Source organism: Gossypium arboreum, chromosome 13 (assembly GCF_025698485.1).
Source record: "Gossypium arboreum isolate Shixiya-1 chromosome 13, ASM2569848v2, whole genome shotgun sequence".
In the NCBI taxonomy this organism is placed as follows: domain Eukaryota; kingdom Viridiplantae; phylum Streptophyta; class Magnoliopsida; order Malvales; family Malvaceae; genus Gossypium; species Gossypium arboreum.
This window is the reverse complement of record NC_069082.1, coordinates 10543911-10556095: the sequence shown is the minus strand read 5'-3', so window position 1 is coordinate 10556095 and position 12185 is coordinate 10543911.

Here is a 12185-nt window from a genome sequence, read left to right as displayed (position 1 = left end):
AAAAATAATGTTATGAAAATTTTCCGAAACCCGATATAACTATCCAACATTGAAAAGAAAAACCCTATAAAAGATTGTCCTTATTTTAACTTGCCATTAATTGTTTTTTAATTTCATCAAAATTTCATTTTTGATTCTAGAGATTAAATTTTGGGTAAATCACTTTTTGGGCTTAAATTTGGTAATTACTCTCACATTTGAGGTCTAAAACTTCTTTTTATTCAAATTAGACCCTAAACTTATCAATTGTTCCCACATTAGAGCTTAAGCTTTTCTTTGTCTAAGCTAGGTCTTAAACTTGACAATTGTTCCCATATTCAGGCCGGGACTTTTTTTTTTGTCCAAGTTAATTTTTCATATTTCCTTGAAAATCCTAAAGTTTAAACTCCATTATAGAAACAATTGCTAAATTCAAGAAATAACTTAGAAAAAAAAAGTTCAAGCACCAACCTAGTTCAAAGACTAAGTTAGACAAAAAAAAAAAATTAGACCCTAGTGTATGAGTTGTTGCCAAATTCATGTCCCAAATTGTAATTTAATCGTTTAATTTTTTATTATAACTTTGAACTTCAATATGAACTCTAAGTTCAAACCCAAAGTAACTTAACTTAATTATAAAAAAAATTCCTTAACAATCAAAATTTTTCTAACCCAAAATCAAATTACCATGAACTTGAACTTATCCAAATCCACAATTAACCGAAACAAATTAACAAGAATGTGAAATGATACAACTAACCCAATCCAAAAACTTAACACAGCCAAAACTGAATCAAAATGACCAAAATTGATCACATCCAAATTTATCACTGTACACATTTATTTTTATCTTTGTAATTTCATAATTGAAATCCAAATGATAATACAATTAAAAGATTTCATTAAATTGAATTATTCAACATTTTTCAAATAAAAGACTTCATGTCGTAACCCATATTATAGAATATTTTCATCGGTGCATTGGGAACCATTGCTCCTGGTACAGGAGCTCTCACTTTGTAAGCCATATGTACTAGGGGTGTTCAATTAGACCCGAAATAATATTAATCGAATTAACCGACTTTTCAAAATTTTTAACCGTTAACAAAATCGAAATTTTTTCAAAAAAATTAACCGAACCGAAAATTTTTCGGTTAATTCGGTCGGTTAACCGAATTAACCGAAAATTATATATTTTTTAATTTTTAGTTAAAATAAGTATAAAATTAACCAAATTAATGAATTAATCAAATTAACCGAATTACCCAAATTAACCAAATTAACCGAATTATTTGTATAAAATTATGTGTTTTTTATTTTTATTTTTATTTATTAAATTATTTGTAATTTTTATGATTGGGTTGGGTAATTGGGTTGTGTTGGGTACTTGGGTTAATATATATTAGATTGGGTATTTGGGTTTATGTTGGATTGGGTTTGAGTGAATAGTGGGCTATTTATATATTATAATTTTATTTATTAGTTTTTTTCGGTTAACCGAAAAAATTTGGTTAACCGATCGGTTTCGAACCGAATTAACCGTTAACCGAAAACTCAAAAAATTATTAACTGACCCCAAACTGAATTAATTCGGTTAACCTACCGATTAACCGAATTCGAATTTTTTCAGTTTTACCCGAATTTTGCACACCCCTAATATGTACCAACGAAAGAAGATTCATTGGCATGACAACTGTTGAGAAGAGGGAACCTCCTATTGGTTGCCCTATTGTTGAAGGTTGGTCAGCATGTAGCACTAGGAGCAGCCAAGAAGTAGGCCAAAAAGGCCGAGCCATGCAGGAGCTGCTGAAGCAAGTGCAGTTGTTTATTTTTGTTTATTTTGTAACCTTAGTTTGATGTAATGTAATTTAGTTCATTTCGAACTATGTTAGTTTGATGTTTGATGTAATTTGATAGTGATTGAGCTGTTAACTCAGCTTTGTTCATGTGTGCAAGCTTGGTTTACCAAGTTTCAATGTATTAGTTGTAGTAGGTATTGTTTAGGTGACCATATACTGATTTTGACAAGCTGAATGCTTGGTTTTATGTATTGGAATTATGCCATTATTCATTCTTAATGAAAATATCAGTTTTTCATTCAAAAATACTCTCACGTTTTCCTTGTTTTTCTTTTCTGTTCTCAAGCAAATTTTGTTGTTTGCTCCACAAGCCTCGAGCCTGTTGCTCAAGCTTCTGTTAACCTTGCTACTTCATCCCAATTACTTGATCATAACACCAATAATTGGTATCTAGAGCCATAATCTCATTGGACTTGTTTCTCTCTAACTTCAAAATCGATGGCTTCATCAAGCTTCTTACCAGCTGCACCACCAGTCTTTAATAGAGAAGGCTATCACATATAGGTAGTCAAAATGAAGACCTATCTGTAGGCATTCGACCTATGGGAGGTGGTCAACTCAGATGCTGAACCAGCACCACTTAGAGCCAACCCAACAGTGGCTCAGATCAGGCAACATGCTGATGAAAGGACCAAGAGGCATAAAGCCATATCTTGCATACAGAATTGTGTGTCAGATGTGATCTTCACAAGGATTATGGCCTGTGAGACACCAAGGCAGGCCTGGGATAGATTGAAGAAGGAGTTCCAAGGGACAGAGAGGACAAGGCAGCAACAGCTACTGAATTTGAAAAGGGATTTCGAGAATTTGAAGATGAAGGAGGAAGAAACTGTCAACCAATACTCTGATAGAATCATGGCTGTGGTAAACAACAAAAGGCTCCTTGAAGAGCAGTTCAGTGAAGCAAGGATAGTGGAGAAAGTGATCTCAACCCTACTTGAAAGGTATGAGGCAAAAATATCTTCCTTCGAAGACATAAGAGACTTGACCAGCATCTCATTGACAAAGCTGATCAATGCTCTCTATACATAAGAGCAAAGAAGAGCCAGCAGATTGGAGGAGTACCAAGAAGGTACCTTTCAAGCCAAAACTAAACCTGCCTCAAACACATCTGTGGCAAAAAGACTTGGAGAGACAAGCCTAAGTCAAATGCTCCAAGAAGAAAGGACCAACCCTGCAGGCATTGCAAAAGGCCTGGTCATCCAGAGGCCAATTACTGGTTTAGGCCAGATGTGCAGTGCCAATACTGCAAAAATATGAGGCATGTTGAAAGGGTTTGCCAAAACAAGGGCAGACCAAGACAAAACCAACCACAACAGCAAAAGGTTGAGGATCAAGTAGCAAAAGAAGACAGTGATCATGAGGAGCAAGTTTTTGCTGTGTCATGCTCAGCTGCTTAGGTGAAGGCTGCAAATGGATGGCTCTTGGATTGTGGCTGCACCAACCATATGACACCAGATGCTGCCATTTTAAAGTCATTAGACAGAAGCTGCAAAACCAAGGTCAAAGTTGGCAATGGCCACTTTATCAAGGCAGAAGGTAAAAGAGATGTGTTGATATGCACTCCTACAGGTAACAAGCTCATTTCAAATGTGTTGCTAGTTCCTAAAATTGACAGAAACCTGCTCAGCATAGGTTAGTTGCTTGAGAAGGGCTATATTGTGATGTTTAAAGGCAATGATTGCCAAATCAATGATCCAAGGGGATCTAAGCCCATGACAGTAGCCATAACAGATAAAAGCTTTATTGTGGACTGGAACAAAGGCCTGGATAGTGCCTACACTGTTTCTTCAGATGAATCCAAGCTATGGCATCAAAGACTTGGCTATGTCAACTTCAAATTGATGGCTCAAATGGTTAGGGAGGATTTGGTTGAAAATTTCACTAACTCAATTGAGAAAGAAAGAGGAGGTTTGTGAAGTTTGTCAGCTAGGAAAGTAGGCTAGGTTGCCATTTCCTTCAAATAAGGCCCGGAGAGCCTCAGAAAGGCTGCAGCTTGTGCACACTGATGTGTTTGGCCCCACGAAGACTCAATCATTGAATGACAGTAGGTATTTCATTCTATTTATTGATGATCACTCGAGATTTTGCTGAATTTACTTCTTGAAGAACAAGTCAGAGGTACCCTCAGTGTTTTGGAAGTTCAAGGCTGCTGTAGAGACTGAAACAAGCTGTAAACTCAAGACCCTAAGGTCTAATAATGGAATTGAGTACACCTCAGCTCAGTTTCAAGCCTTTTGTAACGAATAAGACATTAAACATCAGCTTACTAACACTTACACACCTCAACAGAATGGTGTAAGTGAAAGAAAGAACATGAGTGGAACAACGGAAATGTACAACTGTACACAATCGCAACAAGTAATAAAGTGACAAGTAATGTTGAGTTATCGTACCCACAGGGATTGTAAAAAAGAATTATTTATGAAATTAATTGTAAAACACTTTAGTGAGGTAAAAATAATTTGGTTTTAAAAGATGGTCAAAAACTATTTAAAAACTAAGTAAATAATTAAAAATAAAACAAATGAGTTCTAATGCACGATTTCAAATAAGATTTAATCAAAGTAACATACTCGTGTTGGATTAATTATATTTCTTGAACTCAGAATTATTAAACTCATGTTTACACTGTTACGAATAAATTCACAGAAACCCGGTACTTTGCTAACTTATGAACAAACTTACATACAAAAATCCATTTATCTCTTGACATATCCCTATGTCAGTTCAACCGACTAAACAGATTCTAGTAAGCAAATATGTTATTGCACATACATACTCATTAAACTGAACTAATCTCTTGCATATCCCTATGTCAATTCAAACGATTAATTAAATCTAATCAGCATATAAAAGACTATGTGAGGTAACAAGGCATCCCTACTTTGAAACAGTTTAATCACAATAATCTTGCAAGTTATGCAAGGCAATAATATCGCTAGATACATTGCTAATTTAACCTTCAGCTATCTTAGAAGAATAAACATGCACTGATTAAGTACTGTGTCAATTAATTACAATTGCAATCCGTTTAAATAATTAATTCATTAGCTACCTCACAGTCGTAACGCAAGAATAACTTAGGCATGATTTTACTTAACCAAGCAATTTACCGAGGCCTATAACAGCAAAAACATCATTTTAACAATTCAAGCAGGCAGAATATAATCAACCCAACAAAAACTTAATTTAAGCTAAATTGATTAAAATAACCATTTCAATAGCATAAATATTCATAAACATGTTCATCAAAACAACAACAAAAATTAAAGAGATAGGGAACAAGAAGCAAATCCGGTGTTTCTCCGTGGCTTGACTAGTTGCTCCATTCTTCGTTGCCCTCAGCTATCACAGTGGCTTATGAACATTCAATTGCTGCTCCAAAATGGCTGATGAGAGCCTCTTTGGCACTTGAACAATAAGGGAAATGGGAAGGAAAATGAGAGAAAAGTGATAGAGGGAATGAGAGAATGTTGTGGAATAAGGGATGGACGAGGGATGCTTTGAATGATCAGAAATGGGTGGCTTTTATAGTTGAATATGGCAGCTAAAAATAGAAAAAATAATCAGCCTAAGAGACCTCCCTTGGCTGGCCACACACATGGCAAAGTTAAGAGTTTCAACTTTGCTATTTTAAGCTTGGGCCAATTTCACAAAGCCACAATTAAATTAGGGGTTTGAATGCATTTTGAAAGTTATTCAAGGCCCTTTTTGCAAGCATATTTAATCAGCTAAAATGCTGATTTGGGTCAGCATATGGACGGTTCTGGGCTGCCCAATTAGTGGCTGGTTTGATTCACTCAATATGGTTCAACCAGTGCGGTTCAACTAGACCATTTCTCCATAATTAATTAAAAATAATTTATTTAACCCAAATTAAATGGGGAATAAATTAAAATTAATTAAATTATAAATTAATAACCATTTTTGGACCGTCTTAGGCTGGAAATTAATTTGCCTCAAAACTTCAAATTGCTTCTCGATTTTGTGCTTTCAGCAGTGTTAGCCGAGTCAATTTTCGCCATTTGTGCGAATCTGTCGAAAATAGTCAAAATTACTCAAAATTAAGTATAAATTTAACTAAATTCACCATGTTTATATTTTTAACACAATTTAATTATTTTATAATATTTAATTATTTTTCGACAAGAATTTAACCGGATTTGCATGAATTTAAGTAAAAATGTGTATGAAAAAGTATATAAATTTTTGTGTTTCTACACCCCGAAACTTAATTCATTGCTCGTCCCGAGTAATGCACAAATTTTGAAAAGAATTTCTCGAAAACACCTTCGAAAAATCCCTTTAGAATAACATTTTTTCCAAAATTATGAATTTAGAATACTTATGCTCAAAGACAAGAAATCTGATAGTTATGCTACTTAAGTATACATATCGTTCAAATTAAATTCAACAACTTATTATAATAGAAAAATTTAGACTAAATGCTTTTGCAACAAAGACATGTTAACCCTTACCAATTAGATTTTTATTCCTTTATTCAAGATTAAGCTGCAATCATTAAGCTTAATCATGTCTTCATATGTTGATCGTAGCAATTTCTCTCCACTAATGTAGGTAGCATGAGGACTTTGAATCAATAGGTCTTTATCAAGGTTATAACATGGCTAGGCTAGGGGTAGGTGAAAGATGGATAAATTTTGGTTTTAAAACCCTAGACTTAGTTTCAATCGAACCTTCGGAGTTTTTACCTTCGATACACCAACTTGACTTTCATATGCTCTTTTCTACATCTCTTTCAAATACATGTGCTCTCTTTCCTCTTTATTTTTTTTAAGCTAACACGAGCACTTACTTTGTGTACTGCAATTCTTGAGTAATTTTTCAACTCCCCCAAACTTATTTTCGAAGTACATTTTGAATATTACTGCGTCTAGTGTTTGAGGCAATTTTAAGATCATTAAGCGACAAGTAATGGCTAATTATTGCAAGGGTCGAAATAAAATTTAGGCCATATAGTCTCAAAGTTGGGTTTCAAAGGATAAAATTTTACCATGGTGGGCTTGAAAGGCTCAAATGGTCCAAACAATAGTTGCTTAAATCATTTCCAACGTTCTATACTCCCTAGGATTTCGCCTCAAGAAACTACTAAGTCAATTCTAAAGACTTAAACTTTCATGCATACCTAACTTTTCTAAAGAACTAAAAATTTTATGGTACGAATTTGCATGTTTTATTAAAAATACATTTATGTCATTATTAAGCTAACATAATAAGTTATTGAAATAATAGAACTTTATTCATACTCAAATTGAGCATACTTAACAAAATTCAAATTTTTGAACAAAATATATCCTAATCATAATTAAAAGAAAAATTTTATTCTGAGTGGAAATAATTCAAATTTTCGGTCCCCCCCAACTTAAAATGAACAATGTTCTCATTGTTTAAAGTTAACAGATACTATACACCAGGTAGGATTTTAAAAAAGAGGAGGTGAGTCAATTTGACTGCTTAAGTACCAAGCTCTTTCTAAATCCAATCCTAGACATGTATATATCTATTACCACACTTTATACTTTGTGACTTGCTCACATTTTATTAGTGATTTTCCTCTCTTGTTTTATGATGCAAAAAATAAAAGATTCCTAATTAAACTTAATCCTAAATATAGTCTAAGAACAAAAATAAAGTAAAGTCAAGATCCCCCATTTATTTATTTGCAGACCCTTCTGAATTTGACTCATCTTTTGCTCCATCACTATTGCCTTTGCATGAATCGCTTCGCTCCTTCTTTGATAATGGAATTCATGGTTCAAATATGGAATCTGGAAACTCAGGCACAAAAATAAATGGGTTATTGTATATTTTCTTAAAAACACTTCTTGTCGAGTCATCCCTTATTTTTGAGTATCTCCAGTAGGCTTGTTGCTGCCATTGCATATGTTGCATTAAGTCCATCAATTTTGATAGCTCATCTTGAAGGTCTGGGCTAGGCGGTTGAGCTCTAAACATTGAAGTTTTAGCATCAGGTTCAGCTTCTGGTTCCACTGATTCTACTTTATCAGGGACTTCAAATGATTGCATCGTGGGATCTTCTTCTTCATCAGGGTCCTCTGGTTCCTTACTTACTTCAACAAGTTTCTGTAGAACTAAGTCTCCAGCTACTCGGTAAAGGTCCCAATCCGTGATTGTGCCTTGGCTATACCCGTCTTTCTTACATTCGCAAGAATTTCAGCTTTCAGGCATAAAATTGTTATTGTAAAGGGGAAGTGAGCAGGGCCAGAGCGCTTAATGGCACAATTCCGTATTTCCCTCAAGATGATCTCCCCCACATCAATGGTCTTTCCAGTTAGGATCGAGTATAATAAGACCATTCGCTCTAATGAGATTGTAGTCCCATGTGAGCTAGGCATAAGGCTGAGTCGGATGAAGTAAAACCATACCTTCGCGAGTGGCGTCAAATATTCTCTTCGACAAGTGTGGATTCCTTGTTTTGACACAGTCCATGCAGAACCCTGAATTTTCAGTTCCTTGAGAATTTCTTAGAAATTTTCAAGCTTGATATTGCTCATCAATGTGGAATATTCATCGTTTTCGAAATCTGGTAATTCAAAGAATTCATTAATAGCATTTGAATTTATCAGTACCTTGATTCCGTGAACTGGGACTTCTGTCATCTCGCTTGAAGTTAAATTTGCATACTCACGAACTAGCTCTTCATCCACACTAGGTCTCTTTTCGCAAAATAACTCCCAATTGAGGGTTTCAGCAACTTGATGAATACTTGCCATAAAGTCTCTATAGTTGCTTTCCTTTAATGTAAAGCCTTTTTCTGGATGCATCTATTAATTTTTGAAGATACTTTTGTATCTCACTCTGGTTTCTTCACAGTGGAATTTGTTTTGTGTTTCATTAATTTGAGCGGAAGCAGGAGTTCTCTTGCGAGGCATGTTTAACCTGATCATAAGATGGGAAAAATTATTTTCTCAAAAATTTAATTTATAAGAATTAATAATTCAACAAACTGAGAAATTAAATAACTAAAAAAATTAAAAGTTTGAGAGAAAATTGGTCTCACCACCTTTTGCTTAAGAACTCGTAAAATAAATGAAAAAATAAATGGGAATCAAAAGATGGTGAATTAAGAGAGGGTGAGAGGTTTTAGGCTAAGGATAGGTGAAAAGGTGGTGCTGCTCGAGTGTGCAAGGCAGCAGCGCAACAGGGGCTAGGAGCAGGCAGCAACACGCGCGGGAGCTGGTAGGGACGTGCTAGCAGTGTATGGAGCTTCGTCGGGCAGGCCTGGTGCATGCGCTAAGCGCATATATAGGACATGGCTTGGGCAGTTGGGCTAGAGCAGCAGGCACGGAAAGTGGCCAGGCGCGCAAGGCAGCATGCAACGGGCAGGTGTGCCTAGGAGCAGCTGCTGAAGCTTGGACGTGCGGCGTGCAATGAAGCTGGGTGTGCTGGCCGATTGCTGGGTGCTAGGGGCTTGCAGCACTTTAAGGGTTTTAGTGCTTTGGGTTTTGAGTGATAGATGAATGGGAAGATGGGTGGAATTTATAGAGGGAAAAATAGGAATTAGAGTAGAATTCTTAAAATAATTTAATTAATAAAAATTCTAAGTTCTAATCCTATACAAAGATAACAACAATTAATAATTAGATATATGCATATTAAATTATCAATTGCTATTTAATTTATTTAAACAAAGGTAAGATATGATTAAAACTAATCCTAATTCTATGCTAAATTGATAAAGATTAATATATAAATTATTATAGATATAATTATATATTAAAGATTATCTTCTTATTATCATTAAAAACTTACCAAATAAAATCCTAAAATTTGATAATAATTAATATATATTATAATGGATATAATTATATATTAATAATTATTTTTAAACTAAAACATTTATTCTAGAAGCCTTTTGAAAATATTTACAAAAAGAGGCATCTAGTTTTTATTATTTACAAAAGAGCAACTAAATTTTAAAAATAATTCAATTAAGTCCTAGCCTTAATGAAAATTTGGAATTGAGTTACAATTTAAGACTTGGATCAAAATTGACCCTTTTATTTGAAAAATCAAAGATTAAAATTTCTATTTAGAGAATAATTTTTTGGATAATTATGTTAAAATCAATTCCCAGGAAAGATTGGAAGGGTCACAAGCGGTTCCGCTTAAGTTCCAATCTCTTAGACAGAATTTATTTAAACATGCTAATCCCGAAAATATACCCTAAATCATTTAGTAAAAAAGAAAATAATAAAATTTTTAACATCCGATAAAATGAACAAAATTTCATTCCGGTCAATCTTATCTCCCGAATAGGGTTTTAGGAGCTGAGCGTTAACATGAAAATTACCTCCCTTACCTTGGAGCTCGACAACTCTGTATGGATAGACGCGATGAATAGTAAATGGACCGGACCAACGTGATCTTAGCTTACCTGGAAAGAACTTTAGTCTGGAATTAAATAACAAAACTCGCTGACCTGCTTCAAATTCTCGAACTCGAATGTGCTTGTCATGCCATTTCTTAAGTCTCTCTTTGAGTAATTTGGCATTTTCGTAGGAGAATAGCTGGAGTTCCTCTATCTCATTGAGTTGGAGCATCCGTTTCTCTTTAGCAAGCTTAGGATCCAAGTTGAGTTGTCGAAGAGCCCAGTAAGCCTTGTGCTCTAAGTCTAAGGGTAGATGACATGCTTTCCCAAAGACCAACCTGTAGGGTGACATCCCTAAAGGCGTCTTGTATGCTGTTTTGTAAGCCCATAAAACATCTTCTAGCCTTTTGGACCAATCTCGTCGGTTTGGGTAAAATACCTTCTCAAGTATGCCTTTGATTTCCTTATTTTCCAGTTCAGCTTGCCCATTCGTCTGCGGATGGTAAGCTGTTGCAACCTTGTCTTTCACTCCGTGCTTGTCTAATAACCATCTTAACCACTTGTTCACTAAGTGAGACCCTTCATCACTAATGATAGCTCTTGGGGTTCCAAACCTTGTGAACACGTGTTTTGTAAGAACTTAATTACAACCTTAGCATCATTTGTTGGATAAGTTTTAGCCTCGACGCACTTGGACACATAGTCTACTGCTACCAATATATACTTGTGACCAAAAGACGGAGGGAAAGGACCAAGAAAGTTAATACCCCATACATCGAACAATTCTACCTTAATGATGTTTGTTCGAGGCATCTCATTTCTATTGGTGACATTTTCGACCCTTTGACATCGGTCACAGCTCTTTACGTATGCATATGCATCCTTGAATACTGTTAGCCAAAATAATCTGGCTTGCAATACTTTGGTTGCCGTACGAGTACCTCCGAAGTGTCCTTCACTCGGAGCTGAGTAACAATGGTATAAATTTTTTGGTACTTCATCTTCTGCCACGCATTTCCTGATCATCTGATCTGCACACCTTTTAAACAAATATGGCTCTTCCCAGAAATAGTACTTCACATCGTGAAGAAATTTTCTCCTTTATTGATAAGTCTTATCAACTGGCATCAAACCACAAGCTAAACAGTTAGCAATATCAGCAAACCAAGGGGTACTATGGACATGACTTACCTTCAGTATGTGTTCATCTGGAGATGTTTCCTGAATTGGTATGATAGGAAAATTCCCTTCTTGCGGCTCCAATCTGGACAAGTGATCTGCTACTTGGTTTTCTACTCCCTTCCGATCTTGAATTTTTAGATCAAACTCTTGAAGTAGAAGCACCCACCGGATCAATCTCGGCTTAGCATCTTTCTTGGCAAGTAAGTACTTAATTACCGAGTGGTCCGTATAAATAGTTACTTTGGTACCTACAAGATAAGATCGAAATTTGTCAAAAGCAAATACAATAGCAAGTAACTCTTTTTCTGTTACCGTATAGTTCAGTTGAGCTCTTGTAAGAGTCTGGCTTGCATAGTAGATGGGATGAAAAACTTTGTTCCTTCGTTGACCCATGACAGCTCCTATCGCGAAGTTGCTTGCGTCACACATTAATTCAAATGGCAAATCCCAGTCTGGTGTGACGATTATGGGTGCCGTGACTAACCGACTCTTTAAATCTTTGAACGCCTTTAAGCATTCCTCATCAAACTTGAACTTTGCGTCATTCTCTAATAATTTGCATAAGGGTTTAACAATTTTGGAGAAGTCCTTGATAAATATTCGATAGAAACCGGTGCGGCCCAAAAAGCTCCTAACACCCTTTACAGATGTTGGAGGTGGGAGTTTCTCAATAACATCTACTTTTTCTTTGTCTACCTCGATTCCATGTCTCGTTATCCGATGCCCTAGAACAATTCCTTCTCGTACCATGAAATGGCATTTCTCCCAGTTAAGTACGAGGTTCGTTTCTTCGCATCATCTTAGTACCC